We start from the raw sequence: 14,829 nt of genomic DNA, 5'->3' as shown, positions 1-14,829 counted from the left end.
TTATGCTGTCATAGTTAGTTGCTGGAGTCCCTGCTTGTACTCGGTGCAATATGTATACTGTTCCTACTTATTCAGGTGACATTGGGCATACCTAACCACCTGTGTTTTCTTTCCCTCCCCCCCACCCCAAATCTGTCCCTCTGAGTTACATGGAGTCAACAGGAAATCTTTTGGTGGAGACGGTGGAGACCTCGACTGGCTATCGTAGCCTGCAGGGAATCGGCCGTCAGACTTTCTGTCGCATGTCCCAGACCCGGTGAAATGTAACTGAATTGTCTTGGCCAGCCCTAAGGGTCCCATCTGCATCTCATCATTGCTGAGGAGTGTGCTCCCATCACCCAATCAAGCATCCAGCCAGAGCAGGTCATGATATATTTTACCATATTAACATGCCATTGTGTGTTATGCCTGATGTAAAGACTCTCGTCTCTGCGAGCCTACCACACAGATTTAATACTTGTCATTTTTAGGGCATACCTAACAATGTGTTTTCTTTCTCTCTCTCTTCCCCCCCCATCTGTCCCTCTGAGTTACATGTTGATCCTGGGATTGAGATGCTGGCCTCTTCTGCCCCTCGGACCTGCTTGATCCATCCTGGTGCCCTGTGTCTGGTCGGAGTTTTATCGCCCCACTCCTGTGAAGGACGGCCCCATGAGGACAGTTGAGGGTTATACCTGTTAAAACTGTTAATATTATAGTCAGGCTGTCTGTTGTTGCCCAAATGAGGATGGGATCCCTTTTGAGTCTGGTTCCTCTCGAGGTTTCTTCCTCATGTCGTCTGAGGGAGTTTTTCCTTGCCACCGTCGCCACAGGCTTGCTCATTGGGGATAGATTAGGGATAAAATTAGCTCATGTTTTAAGTCGTTCAAATTCTGTAAAGCTGCTTTGCGACAATGTTTATTGTTAAAAGCGCTGTACAAATAAACTTGATTTGATTCTTGGATTGTGATGTACACATTAGACAAGAAAGAAGCCTGAGCATCGAGGTCTACCGGAAACCCACACACACAGACCAGTACCTACTCTTTGACTCTCACCACCCACTGGAACACAAATTGGGGGTCATTAGGACCTTGCAACACAGGGCTCAGAATATCCCTACAACGGTAGAGGGAAAAGAGAAGGAGCAGAATCACATCAAGAAAGCACTTCAGAACTGCGGGTATCCCAACTGGTCTTTCCTCAAGAGCAGAAAAAGGAACAGAATGGACAAGGAGGATAACAGGAACAAATGCAAGAACATTGTCATTCCCTACATTTCTGGTCTATCTGAGAAACTCAGGAGGATCTTCTACAAACACAACATTCCGATACATTTCAGACCCAGTAACACTCTGAAGCAGAAACTGGTCCACCCTAAAGACAGAATACCCAGACACAAACAGGACAACGTAGTGTATTCCATTCAGTGCAGTGAGGAATGCATGGACTCGTATATTGGGGAAACAGAGCAACCGCTTCACAGGCGCATGGCTCAACACAGGAGAGCCAGTTCCTCAGGCCAGGACTCTGCTGTCTACCTTCATCTTAACAACAAAGGACACTCATTTCAGGATTGCAGCGTACGCATTTTAGCCAGAGAGGATTGTTGGTATGAGCGAGGAGTTAAAGAAGCCATTTTTGTCAACCTGGAACGGCCATCACTGAACAGAGGTGGGGGTCTAAGACATCATTTATCAGCCACCTACAATGCAGTCCTTGGCACATTGCCCAGACAACTGAATTCACACCAAAACCCAGCTGTTTTCAGTGACTCACAGGAGGACAGAGGGAATCAGCATTCCATTGATCATCCTAACAGGCATTCCATTGATCATCCTAATGACTCTCGAGGCCGTTCACAACCAGCCACCAGTTGACCCACACCAACAAGATGACTCCCACCCACAGTTTACCATGACCTGCATGACTGAGAATCTTCACAGACAAATCCATTCATAACTTTTTCCGTAATGTTGCTAACAGACAAACCAACCAACAAACAAACAAACCATCTCATTATCTCATTCTCATTATCTCTAGCCGCTTTATCCTTCTACAGGGTCGCAGGCAAGCTGGAGCCTATCCCAGCTGACTACGGGCGAAAGGCGGGGTACACCCTGGACAAGTCGCCAGGTCATCACAGGGCTGACACATAGACACAGACAACCATTCACACTCACATTCACACCTACGGTCAATTTAGAGTCACCAGTTAACCTAACCTGCATGTCTTTGGACTGTGGGGGAAACCGGAGCACCCGGAGGAAACCCACGCGGACACAGGGAGAACATGCAAACTCTGCACAGAAAGGCCCTCGCCGGCCACGGGGCTCGAACCCGGACCTTCTTGCTGTGAGGCAACAGCGCTAACCACTACACCACCGTGCCGCCCCAAACAAACAAACCAATGCTACCGAAAACATAACCTTGGCAGAGGTAATCAAGGTCCCAGAGTCTGGAGGAAGAGTGGAGAGGTACAGAATCCAAGGTGTCTGAAGTCCAGTGTGACGTTTACACAGTCTGTGATAATTCTGGGTACCATGTCATCTACTGGTGTCAGTCCACTTGGTTTTATCAAGTCCACTGAGCAACAGTCCAGTTTTTTCTCTCCTTAGCCCAGGTAAGACACTTCTGATGTTGTCTCTGGTTTAGGAGGGGCTTGATATTAGGAATGTGACAGTTGTAGCCCCTTTCCTGAAGACATCTGTGTGTAGTGGCTCTTGATACACTGACACCAGCCTCAGTCCACTCCTTATGAACCTCTCCCAAGTTCTTGAATCAACTTTTCCTTATGATCCTCTCAAGGCTACGGTCATCCCTTTTGCTTGTGCACCTTTTCCAGCCAGCCTTTTCAGCAATGACTTTCTGTGGCTTACCCTCCTTGTGGAGGGTGTCGATGATCTTCTTCTGGACAACTGTCAAGTCAGCAGTCTTCTCCATGATTGTGGTTGTGTGGACTGAACTAGACAGAGATACACGCTATTTATACTGTTTTGCTCAAACTCGAAATTAAATATTCTAATAATTTGAGATACTGGATTTCTGATTTTCATACCACAAGCCATAATCATCAAAATTAAAACAAAAAACAGCTTGAAATATTTCACTTTACATGTAATGAATATAGAATATATGAAAGTTTGCCTTTTTGAATTAAATTATGAAAAAATAACTTTTTTCATGATATTTTAATATTTTGAGATGTATAACATTATAATGTTATGAGGTTATTACTTAATTATTATTTAAATTAACAATTTATTCAGTTAACACGTGTATATATTAATTATTATTTTCAGACAAATCTGTATAGTTCAGCGTTTGATCCTTGTATACAGCTAAAATACATAATTGGTTCCACTTATATTTATTTTACATTCTTTCAGAAATATAATTTGCTAAAGTGTTTAGTAGCTGTTGAATAATTTCGTAATCGACTCAGACTTTCAGATTCCAATGATCGACACATCTCCTTCTGAAATCTAAACGATAAATGTCAGAGAATTCACACACCAACAGGTACAACACAGGACAATACGAACCTGTCAGAGCGTTTTCTCCCTCATCCTGCTTTATTTTTACCTACAGGGAGCGTTTATAATCTAAAGCTCATCAGCAGCAGGTGTTGTTTGTGTGTTAATGTGAAATGTTATGGGTAGGAAATGAAGAGATGCTACATGGAGCAGAAGAAGAGGCAGATGGAAAGAAGAGAAATGTTTCAGTCAAGCTCATTATAACGCCTCAGACGTTGTACTGTGTAATTCAGTAGTGTGTATACGAGTGCAGGTTTATGTGTGTTGTGCAGCAGTGTTCTCCAGTCTGAACACTGCACAGATTGGTCCTGCTAATTAAAGGAAGAGTTAATTATGTGTGATAAGACAGGAAAAAGCCCTAAACAGCATAGTGAAATCATCCTTTGGGATGGAAAATGGAAACCAATGGAACAGTTCCCAGACTACTCCTTTAGTTTATTAGTGCCAATAATGACTTTTATACCATAGCAATGTTTCATTATTGAATCTGATGAGTCAGAAGGAGTTAATTAAGTTTCAGACAGAACACTAGATGAATTAACAGCTTTAAGATATTCTTAAAGTATCCTAAAAGTTTACAAAATGCTAAATTTCAGTGTACAGTGTAGTGCAAAAGTACCCCCCCCCCCATTGTGTTTGTCCTGTTTTATAATGCGTTACAAGCTGGAATTAAAACGGATTTTGGGGGCGTTAGCACCATTTGATTTACACAACATGCCTACCCCCCCCAAAAAAATCAATACTTTGTAGAGCCACTTTTTGCTGCAATTCCAGCTGCAAGTCTCTTGGGGTATGTCTCTATTAGCTTAACACATTTAGCTACTGGGATTTTTGCCCATTCCTCAAGGCAAAACTGCTCCAACTCCTTCAAGTTACTGTAGATGGGTTGTGTTGGTGTACAGCAATCTTCAAGTTATGCGACAGATTCACAATTGGATTTAGGTTAAGGCTTTGATTAGGACATTCCAAGACATTTAAATGTTTCCCTTTAAACCACCCCAGTGTAGCTTTAGCAGTATGTTTAGGGTCATTATCCTGCTGGAATGTGAACCTTCGTCCCAGTTTCAAACCTCTGGCTGACTCAAACAGGTTTTCCTCCAGAATTGTCCTGTATTTAGTGCTATCCATTTTCCTTCAACCCTGACCAGCTTTCCTGTCCCTGCAGATGAAAAAAAAAAACATCCCCACAGCATGATGCTGCCACCACCATGCTTCACTGTAGGAATGGTGTTCTCAGGGTATTGGGTTTGCGCCACACATGACATTTCCCCTGATGACCAAAAAGATTAGTCCCATTTGACCAGAGAATCTTCTTCCATGTGTTTGGGAAGTCTGCAACATGCTGTTGGGTAAACTCCAAATGTGTTTTCTTAAGCAATGGCTTTTTTTCTGGCCACTCTTCCATAAAGCCCCACTCTGTGGAGTGTACAGCTGAAAGTGGTCCTATGGACAGATACTCCCATCTCCGCTGTGGATCTTTGCAGCTCCTTCAGTGTTATCTTTGGTGTCTTTGTTGCATCTCTGATTAATGCCCTCCTTGCCCGGTCTGTGAGTTTTGGTGGGCGGGGCCTTCTCTTGTCAGGTTTGTAGTGGTGCCATATTCTTTCCATTTTGCTATAATGGATTTAATGGTGCTCTGTGGGATATTCAAAGTTTGGGATATTTTTTATAACCCAACCCTGATCTATACTTCTCCACAACTTTGTCTCTGACCTGTTTGGAGGCTCCTTGGTTTTCATGTTGCTTGCTTAGTCGTGTTGCAGAGTCAGGGTCCTTCCAGAACAGGTTGATTTATCCAGACATCATGTGACAGATCATGTGACACTTTGATTACACACAGTTGGCTCTTAATCAACTAATTATGTGACTTATGAAGTGAATTGGTTGGACCAGCTCTTATTTAGGGGTTTCATACAAAGGGGGGTGAATACCTAAGCACACTCCAGATTTCTGTTTTTTTTTTCCATCTTAATTATTGTCTGTGTCACAATAAAATGTCAATTTTCACCTTTAAGGTTGTAGGCATGTTGTGTAAATTAAATGGTGCTAACCCCCCAAATTGGGCTGGTCTTAAATGTATCTTAAATACACTTCTAAATTTAAGCTTCCTTTAAGGTTTACATTAAATGTAATTAAATTCACATTTTCACCTAATGGAAGTGCAGTGCATATGGATTTGTGGGATTTGGGGCTTACTAGTAATACTAGCAATTGATTTTGTCAGTATTTCATTTAAGAAAGTCATTCTTCCAGTGCTTTAGATTTGAAATGCATGCTGTCAGATCCTGTATTTTTGGAATGATGATACACTGACTTACAGTATGACTAAATATCAATGAAAGGTAAGACCATGATTCTAGAAAATAAAAAATAAAAAAAAATTAGCAAACATATGATTTAAAAAAATGGACTGAGTACTGAGCCTTGAGGTACACCTTGACTGCTTGAGGAGCAGTCGATGATTAATGTTTTCCTGAAGCGACAAACTGTACTGTGTTGGAAAAGTCATGATCTACAGCACTGTATAGAGCAATAAATTAAAACAAGAAGCATGTTTAGTGAGCCAGAATCAACAGCCAGCAGGAGGTCACTGACTGCTCGAAACAGGGCCAATTCAGTACTGTGATGTACGGTACATGAAAACCAGACTGAAAGAGCTCATACATGATGTTTTCAGTAAGAAATGTTTACACATAAAGTTAGAGATCTATAATTAGGAAGATGAGTTGCATTGAGGTCAGGTTTTTTCAGGATAGAAGAGAGATGTTTTTAGGGCTGAGGGAGCACAGACTGAGGATAGACAAGCATTTATCAGATGAGTAGAGAGGATAGAGACACATGATTTGAGTCAGAAGGTAGGAACTGACAGGAAGAAGAACTAGATTTAGTAATGACAGGGTTCCCACTATCATTAAAGGTCAGATTCGATGACTTTCCCCTGACTAAAAAGCTGAATTTCCATGACTGATAATGAACCGAAACGCAGATAAAAAAAACCAACCACAGTATTTTAAACCCATCAATTTGTGAGCATTATTTACAAGTTCAGAAACATTTTCAGTACAAAATTTATAATTTTTACTGCTTAGACAAAGTGAAATAACCCAAAAATATTATGTGGAAAATATGAAATTTTGATACATGGCAACTAAAATTTAAACATGCTCCAAACAATATTTAAATTATTTTATGGCTGGCTTTTTTTTGTGGTATATCAGATATATTCCATTCAGCTAGCTGATATAGAACGATTGGAAGACGAGTAGCTGAATGGAATATATCTGATATACCATGAAAAAAGCCATTATTATTATTATTATTATTATTATTATTATTATTATAACAAAGTGAAACTGTCAGGGCCTTCTAGTCCTTCAGAAAAGCCCAAACATAACAGCATTTCAAATGTTATATTTAATTTCTTTCATTTTTAAAAAATAATTTCATGATAATTATTGTCTTCTAATTCAAATTTGGCCTCGTGTGCTTCAGAAATGAAAGGGTAACTGTCCTGAAAACATTAAAATCGAGTTATCCAATGAGATTGTTTTGTTTGGTGTGTCTAGGCTGAGAAGAGTTTAGAGCTGCTCACTCATTGGTTAGGACTTCATTGTTGGGACAGAAGGCCATGGCAGTGTATGTTTATGAAGGAAGTGACAGATGAATTAACCAATCAGATTTTGATTTATAGTGGGAGGAACCAAAAAATTATCGTCCTCTTCCTTCTCAAAGGCCAACGCGAGGTTAACTGCGAGTCAGCGCCATCAGTGCAGCAGTGAAGTCACCTTCCAGCCAGTGTAGCGTTCATCAGTAGTGTTAGCAAATGCTAATAAAGCAGTCAAGCCAGTGCTATCTATTGAGAGCAAGTAGCACAGGCTAACAACTGAGAAACTAAGATTTCTGTCTCCAGACTCTTCCTCCACACTACATGCTCACTACAATATTTTTCACTCAGACTTACAGTGGTGCTTGAAAGCTTGTGAACCCTTTAGAATTTTCTATATTTCTGCATAAATATGACCTAAAACATCATCAGATTTTCACACAAGTCCTAAAAGTAGATAAAGAGAACCCAGTTAAACAAATGAGACAAAAATATTATACTTGGTCATTTATTTATTGAGGAAAATGATCCAATATTACATATCTGTGAGTGGCAAAAGTATGTGAACCTCGAGGATTAGCAGTTACTTTGAAGGTGAAATTAGAGTCAGGTGTTTTCAATCAATAGGATGACAATCAGGTGAGAGTGGGCACCCTGTTTTATTAAAAGAACAGGGATCTATCAAAGTCTGATCTTCACAACACATGTTTGTGGAAGTGTATCATGGCACTGTGGCAGCAGGGGCGTGGTCAAGCGCCGGTCTGTGACAGGAGGGCGGAGTCAGGGAAAGTAAGTGGCAGAATCACTACACCTGACTGCAATTAACCTGTTGTGTGTGTCCGCACCACAGTGCCCTATTTAGGGAGGGAGAGCGAGAGCAGAGGGGCTCTTTCCCGAACCAGACGCCAGTCGTGTGTGTGTCTATTTTGTTTAAAGTTGTTAGACTGAAAAGTGTGACAATAAAAGCCCTATTTCTGAACCTGATCTCTGTCCTGCCGTCCTCTGTGCTCCACCCACCCGTACAAACCGTTACAGTGGTGCCGAAACCTGGGACGTGGAGCACCAGCTGATCAGCCCCATGGAGTCCTCCCCGTTCGCCGGCTGGCCTACGCGGACCTCCGCCAGGCCGTCCTCTAGCGTGTGGGGCGCACCCGAGAATAGCAGTGCCAGCGCTTCCGCGCATTGCGCTTGGAAGAAGTCGGCCGGCCATTCGCGTTTGGCCAGCAGCTCCGGGACGCCTGCTGGCAGTGGTTGAGGGCCGACAACCGTGACCCCGAGGGGATCATCGACCAGGTGGTGCTGGAACAATTCATGGCTCGCTTGCCAGCAGGAACCGCGGAGTGGGTCCAGTGCCACCACCCGGCGTTGCTGGATCAGGCAGTCAAGCTGGCATAGGACCATTTGGCGGCTGTTCTGGTGGCAGGACAGCAGATGGCATCTTCTCTTCTCTCCTCTTCTCTCTCTCTCTCTCTCTCTCCCCCTCCTCCTGTGTCCCGTCCTCGCCCCATTCCCCCACCGCGGAGGCGGGGGCCGGCACCACCCCAGCCGGCCCACCGCGCCCGCGGTGCCCTCCCGTTTCAGCCTTCTGTGTCTGTCTCTCCCCCCCTCAGGTGAGTGAGCCCCAGAACACCGATGCAGAGGGAAAGCCCGGGCTGGTTTTCTGGCGCTGCGGGGAGCCGGGCCACCTGCAACAGCAGTGCATGGCAATGGAAGTGGGCGCAGTGGTTTGGATCCCTGACGTGCCAGAGGCCGCTCTCGATCAGGCCGGAGCATATTGCATACCGGTGAGTATCCAAGGGGATACATATCAGGCGTTGGTGGATTCTGGCTGTAATCAGACCTCAATTCACCAAAGCCTGGTTCAAAATGAGGCATTGGGGGGAGCATGGGGGTGAAGGTGTTGTGTGTGCACGGGGATGTTCACAGCTACCCTTTGGTGTCGGTCCACATTGTTTTCAGAGGGGAAAAAGTTATAGTGAAGGCGGCGGTTAATCCTCGCCTTACCCACGCTTTAATTTTGGGGACTGATTGGCCAGGATTTTGGGATTTAATGACGCACTTAGTCAAGAGTGGGTCCTGCCATTTAACAGGGGGAGGTCCTGGTGTCGCTTTGGCGGGAGCAGCTGTCACAGAGCCGTCTACGTCATCTCCGCGTCAGAGTGAGGAGCCGCTGGCTCCTCCTCTCTCTCTTGGGGAATCCCTCATGGAGTTCCCATTAGAGCAGTCGCGAGACGCGACTCTGCGACATGCGTTTGATCAAGTGAGAGTAATCGATGGTCAAACGCTCCAGCCGAACGCCACCCCGTCCTTCCCCTACTTCGCGATTATGAAGGATAGGTTATCCCAAGTAACACAGGACACTCAAACTAAAGAGCAAGTCACACAGCTTTTAATTCCGAAGAGCCACCGGGAATTGGTATTCCAGGCGGCTCACTTTAATCCCATGGCTGGACACTTAGGGCAGGATAAGACACTAGCCCAAATAATGGCCCGATTCTATTGGCCGGGGATTCACGGTGATGTTCGTAGGTGGTGTACGGTATGCCGCGAATGCCAGTTAGTAAATCCAGCGGCCATTCCAAAAGCGCCTTTGCGCCCTCTTCCATTGATTGAGACCCCGTTTGAGAGAATTGGAATGGATCTTGTCGGGCCATTAGATCGGTCAGCACAAGGGTACTGCTTTATATTAGTTCTGGTGGACTATGCAACGCGATACCCGGAAGCAGTGCCTCTGCGCAATATCTCAACACGCAGTATTGCGGAGGCACTCTTCCACGTTATCTCCCGAGTCGGAATCCTGAAAGAGATTCTGACTGATCAAGGCACCACGTTTATGTCACGGACACTGCGCGAACTGTATGGGTTATTAGGGATTAAGCTGATCTGCACCAGTGTGTATCACCCACAAACAGATGGTTTAGTGGAACGGTTCAATCACAACCTCAAAAATATTATTAAAAAATTCGTAAGTGAGGACGCACGTAACTGGGATAAGTGGCTCGGGCCCTTGTTGTTTTCAGTGCGAGAGGTCCCCCAAGCCTCCACGGGGTTCTCCCCATTCGAATTATTATATGGGCGTAAGCCGCGTGGCATCCTAGACGTGCTGCGGGAAAATTGGGAGGAGGGACCTTCACAAAGTAAGAACAAAATTCAATACGTTATGGACCTGTGCGCAAAACTCCACACGCTCACCCACCTAACCCAGGAGAATTTGCGGCAGGCCCAAGAATGGCAAGCCCGCCTGTACAACAAGGGTACGCGCCTTAGGGAGTTCACACCGGGAGATAAAGTACTCGTACTGTTGCCCACATCGAGCTCCAAATTGATAGCCAAGTGTCAAGGACCCTTTGAGGTCACACGGCGAGTCGGGGACGTCGACTATGAGGTGAGGCAAACGGACAGGGGTGGGGCACTACAAATTTACCACCTCAATCTGCTTAAACTCTGGAATGAGGAGGTCACCGTGGCTTTGGTGTCGGTGGTTCCGGAGAAGGTGGAGCTGGGGCCAGAGGTTCAAAAAGGGACTTTGGCATCACGTACCTCTCCGGTCCCCTGTGGAGACCACCTCTCCCTGACCCAACTCACGGAGGTCGCCCAGTTGCAGACTGAGTTTTCGGATGTGTTCTCGCCCCTGCCCGTTCACACTAACTTCATAGAGCACCACATAGAGACGCCCCCGGGGGTGGTAGTGCGTAGCCGCCCTTACAGGCTACCCAAACACAAAAAAAGGTGGTTTGGGAAGAACTTGAGACCATGCTCGAAATGGGCATCATCGAGGAGTCCCACAGTGACTGGAGCAGCCCGGTGGTCTTGGTACCCAAGGCCGACGGGTCGGTCCGGTTCTGTGTGGACTACAGAAAAGTCAACGCGGTGTCTAAATTCGATGCATACCTGATGCCTCGTATTGATGAGTTGCTTGATCGACTCGGCACTGCTCGCTTTTATTCGACGGTGGATTTGACGAAGGGATATTGGCAGATCCCCTTGACTCCACTATCCCGAGAAAAAATGGCCTTTTCCACACCATTTGGTTTACACCAATTCGTCACCCTTCCGTTTGGGCTGTTTGGGGCGCCCGCGATGTTTCAGCGGCTGATGGACATAGTCCTCCACCCGCACGCCACTTACGTGGCTGCGTATCTAGATGATATCATCATCTATAGTAATGACTGGCAGAGGCACCTCGAACATCTAAGGGCTGTCCTTAGGTTGCTGAGACGAGCGGGGCTCACAGTCAACCCAAAGAAGTGTGCGATTGGGCGGGTGGAAGTACGGTATCTGGGCTTCCACTTGGGCAACGGGCAGGTGTGTCCCCAAATTAATAAGACAGCAGCGATTGCGGCCTGCCTGAGGCCCAAGACCAAAAAGGGGGTGAGACAGTTCCTGGGGCTGGCTGGCTATTACCGTAGGTTTATACCTAATTATTCGGACGTCACCAGCCCGCTGACTGATCTCACTAAAAAGGGGGCACCAGATCCGGTCCAGTGGATGGAGCAATGCCAGCGGGCTTTTTCCGAGGTAAAGGCTGCACTGTGTGGGGGGCCACTTCTACACTCCCCTGACTTTTCTCTCCCTTTTGTGTTGCAGACCAATGCGTCAGACAGAGGGCTGGGGGCGGTTTTGTCCCAGGAGGTGGAGGGGGAGGACCACCCCATCCTGTACATTCCTCTCCCGGTGGGGGGGGGAGTCGGCTGCAGGCCAGATGGCCGCCCAGCCTGAGTCGGGCGGTGGGGGTATGTGGCAGCGGGGGCGTGGTCAAGCGCCGGTCTGTGACAGGAGGGCGGAGTCAGGGAAGGTAAGTGGCAGAATCACTACACCTGACTGCAATTAACCTGCTGTGTGTGTCTTCCCAGTGACCGCACCCTATTTAGGGAGGGAGAGCGAGAGCAGAGGGGCTCTTTCCCGAACCAGACGCCGGTCGTGTGTGTGTCTATTTTGTTTAAAGTTGCTAGACTCAAAAGTGTGGCAATAAAAGCCCTATTTCTGAACCTGATCTCTGTCCTGCCATCCTCTGTGCTCCACCCACCCATACAAACCGTTATAGGCACGAACAAAGGAGATTTCTGAGGACCTCAGAAAAAGCGTTGTTGATGCTCATCAGGCTGGAAAAGGTTACAAAATCATCTCTAAAGAGTTTGGACTCCACCAATCCACAGTCAGATAGATTGTGTACAAATGGAGGAAATTCAAGACCATTGCTACCCTCCCCTGGAGTGGTCGACCAATGAAGATCACTCCAAGAGCAAGGCGTGTAATAGTCGGCGAGATTACAAAGGACCCTAGGGTAACTTCTAAGCAACTGAAGGCCTCTCTCACATTGGCTAATGTTCATGTTCATGAGTCCACCATCAGAAGAACACTGAACAACAATGGTGTGCATGGCAGAGTTGCAAAGAGAAAGCCACTGCTCTCCAAAAAGAACACTGCTGCTCATTTGCAGTTTGCTAAAGATCATGTGGACAAGCCAGAAGGCTATTGGAAAAATGTTTTGTGGATGGATGAGACCAAAATAGAACTTTTTGGTTTAAATGAGAAGCATTATGTTTGGAGAAAGGAAAACACTGCATTCCAGCATAAGAACCTTATTCCATCTATGAAACATGATGGTGGTAGTATCATGGTTTGTGCCTGTTTTGCTGCATCTGGGCCAGGATTGCTTGCCATAATTGATGGAACAATGAATTCTAAAGGGAAATGTCAGGACATCTGTCCATGAACTGAATCTCAAGAGAAGGTGGGTCATGCAGCAAGACAACAACCCTAAGCACACAAGTTGTTCTACGAAAGAATGGTTAAAGAAGAATAAAGTTAAGGTTTTGGAATGGCCAAGTCAAAGTCCTGACCTTAATCCAATGGAAATGTTGTGGAAGGACCTGAAGCGAGCAGTTCATGTGAGGAAACCCACCAACATCCCAGAGTTGAAGCTGTTCTGTACAGAGGAATGGGCTAAAATTCCTCCAAGCCAGTGTGCAGGACTGATCAACAGTTCCCAGAAACATTTAGTTGCAGTTATTGCTGCACAAGGGGGTCACACCAGATACTGAAAGCAAAGGTTCACATACTTTTGCCACTCACAGATATGTAATATTGGATCATTTTCCTCAATAAATAAATGACCAAGTGTAATATTTTTGTCTCATTTATTTAACTGGGTTCTCTTTATCTACTTTTAGGACTTGTGTGAAAATCTGATGATGTTTTAGATCATATTTATGCAGAAATATAGAAAATTCTAAAGGGTTCACAAACTTTCAAGCACCACTGTAGGTACAGTACTTTGCTGGCCATTGTACCAAAACATTCAAACCCAACTAAAGATTATTAAGGATAATAACATTCAACATAGATTCATTTTAAATTATTAAATCTGTCCTCTCTGACTGTATTCTCTTCTCTTCAACTCGCCTAATAGTCCAGCTGTTGTCGTCCAAATTGTTCATTTTAATGATAAAAGCATGAAACTTTGCATGATTACTAAGTTTGCCTAGGTGAATAATTCTAGATATGGAGCCAACCAAATTTCGCACTCGGGGCTGAGTTATGAGCATGCACAAAATCCCCAAGCATGAAAACGAGGCTCTCCATAAAAAAAACTTGTAAACCACCTGATTTGTAGCATTTTGGACAAAAAAACTGCACAGAATTAATTTTCCGGTAACCCTAACCCTAACCCTAGCTAGAGCAAAAAGAGGTTGGTCAAGCGCTATAACAGGAACTTGTGTCGGGTTCACATGTTTGACTGCTGATTGTATGACTTTCATTGAGTGTTGAATCATCGCTAGGGAGTGAGCATTTTCAGTAAACATTGGAAGGAGTGAAATAATAGTGGGTTGATAGCTTGTCAGTGTAGAATGAGATGCCCGATAAGCAGCCCGTGAGATCCATTCATCTTCAGCAAGCTCTTCCTTTGAAAAAAGTTGATTAGTATTCTCTAGCCAATCTGCTTCAGTGTCATGTTCTTGACTTGATTGAGTAAACTCTGCAGTAGTGACATTTGCAGGAGCAGAAAAGATGTCTTTTGGGGGCTCAGCCACTGGATGTACTTCCCTGTAGAAAGAAGGAAGGTGATTTAGCCTTTTGGACCCAGTTTGCAAATTTGGATCGAACGTGTCAACAGGTCTTTCTTGACCCATTTTTGCATTGGTTGGGTGCTGAACTAAGGAAATTGCAGTTCCATGAAAGGAATCTTGAGCACTAGTGGAGCTGGTATTGTGGTCAACATTGTCAACAGCACCAGTAGTAAACAAACCATTTTTGAGTTTGGCAGGACAGACTGTCTTTTCTCTTTCATATCTTTCTATTTCACTTTTTGCCATTTCGGTGGTAATGGAAAGAACTCTGTCATACGAGATACAAAGTCCTAGTCTGTAAAAAGCCTCGATTAAAGATTTATCCCTAGTTGCACCATGGATTTTTAAAGCAGTATACAGAGGAAGTGGACATTCTCTGAACTTCACATGATGGGTACTTCCTTTGGATTCAGCTTGCTGACCTCGATATTTTGTAACACAGTTGAAAAGGATAAGTTGTGAAACTGTAAGGCATGCTTGGCTGTCATTCGGATCAAACTCGGTGGTTGGACCTTTCAAAAGCAAGCCAACAAGGGTTTTCAACAACGCTGGTACAGAATCTTTTTGACAATCTTCAGCAAATGTTCCATTAAATGAATTTTTGGTTTTTAACATGTCCTTCCTTATAGTGTTCGCCGCT

This window comes from Neoarius graeffei, chromosome 5 (genome assembly GCF_027579695.1).
Source record: "Neoarius graeffei isolate fNeoGra1 chromosome 5, fNeoGra1.pri, whole genome shotgun sequence".
Taxonomy (NCBI): Eukaryota; Metazoa; Chordata; class Actinopteri; order Siluriformes; family Ariidae; genus Neoarius; species Neoarius graeffei.
This window is presented reverse-complemented; position numbering follows the sequence as displayed.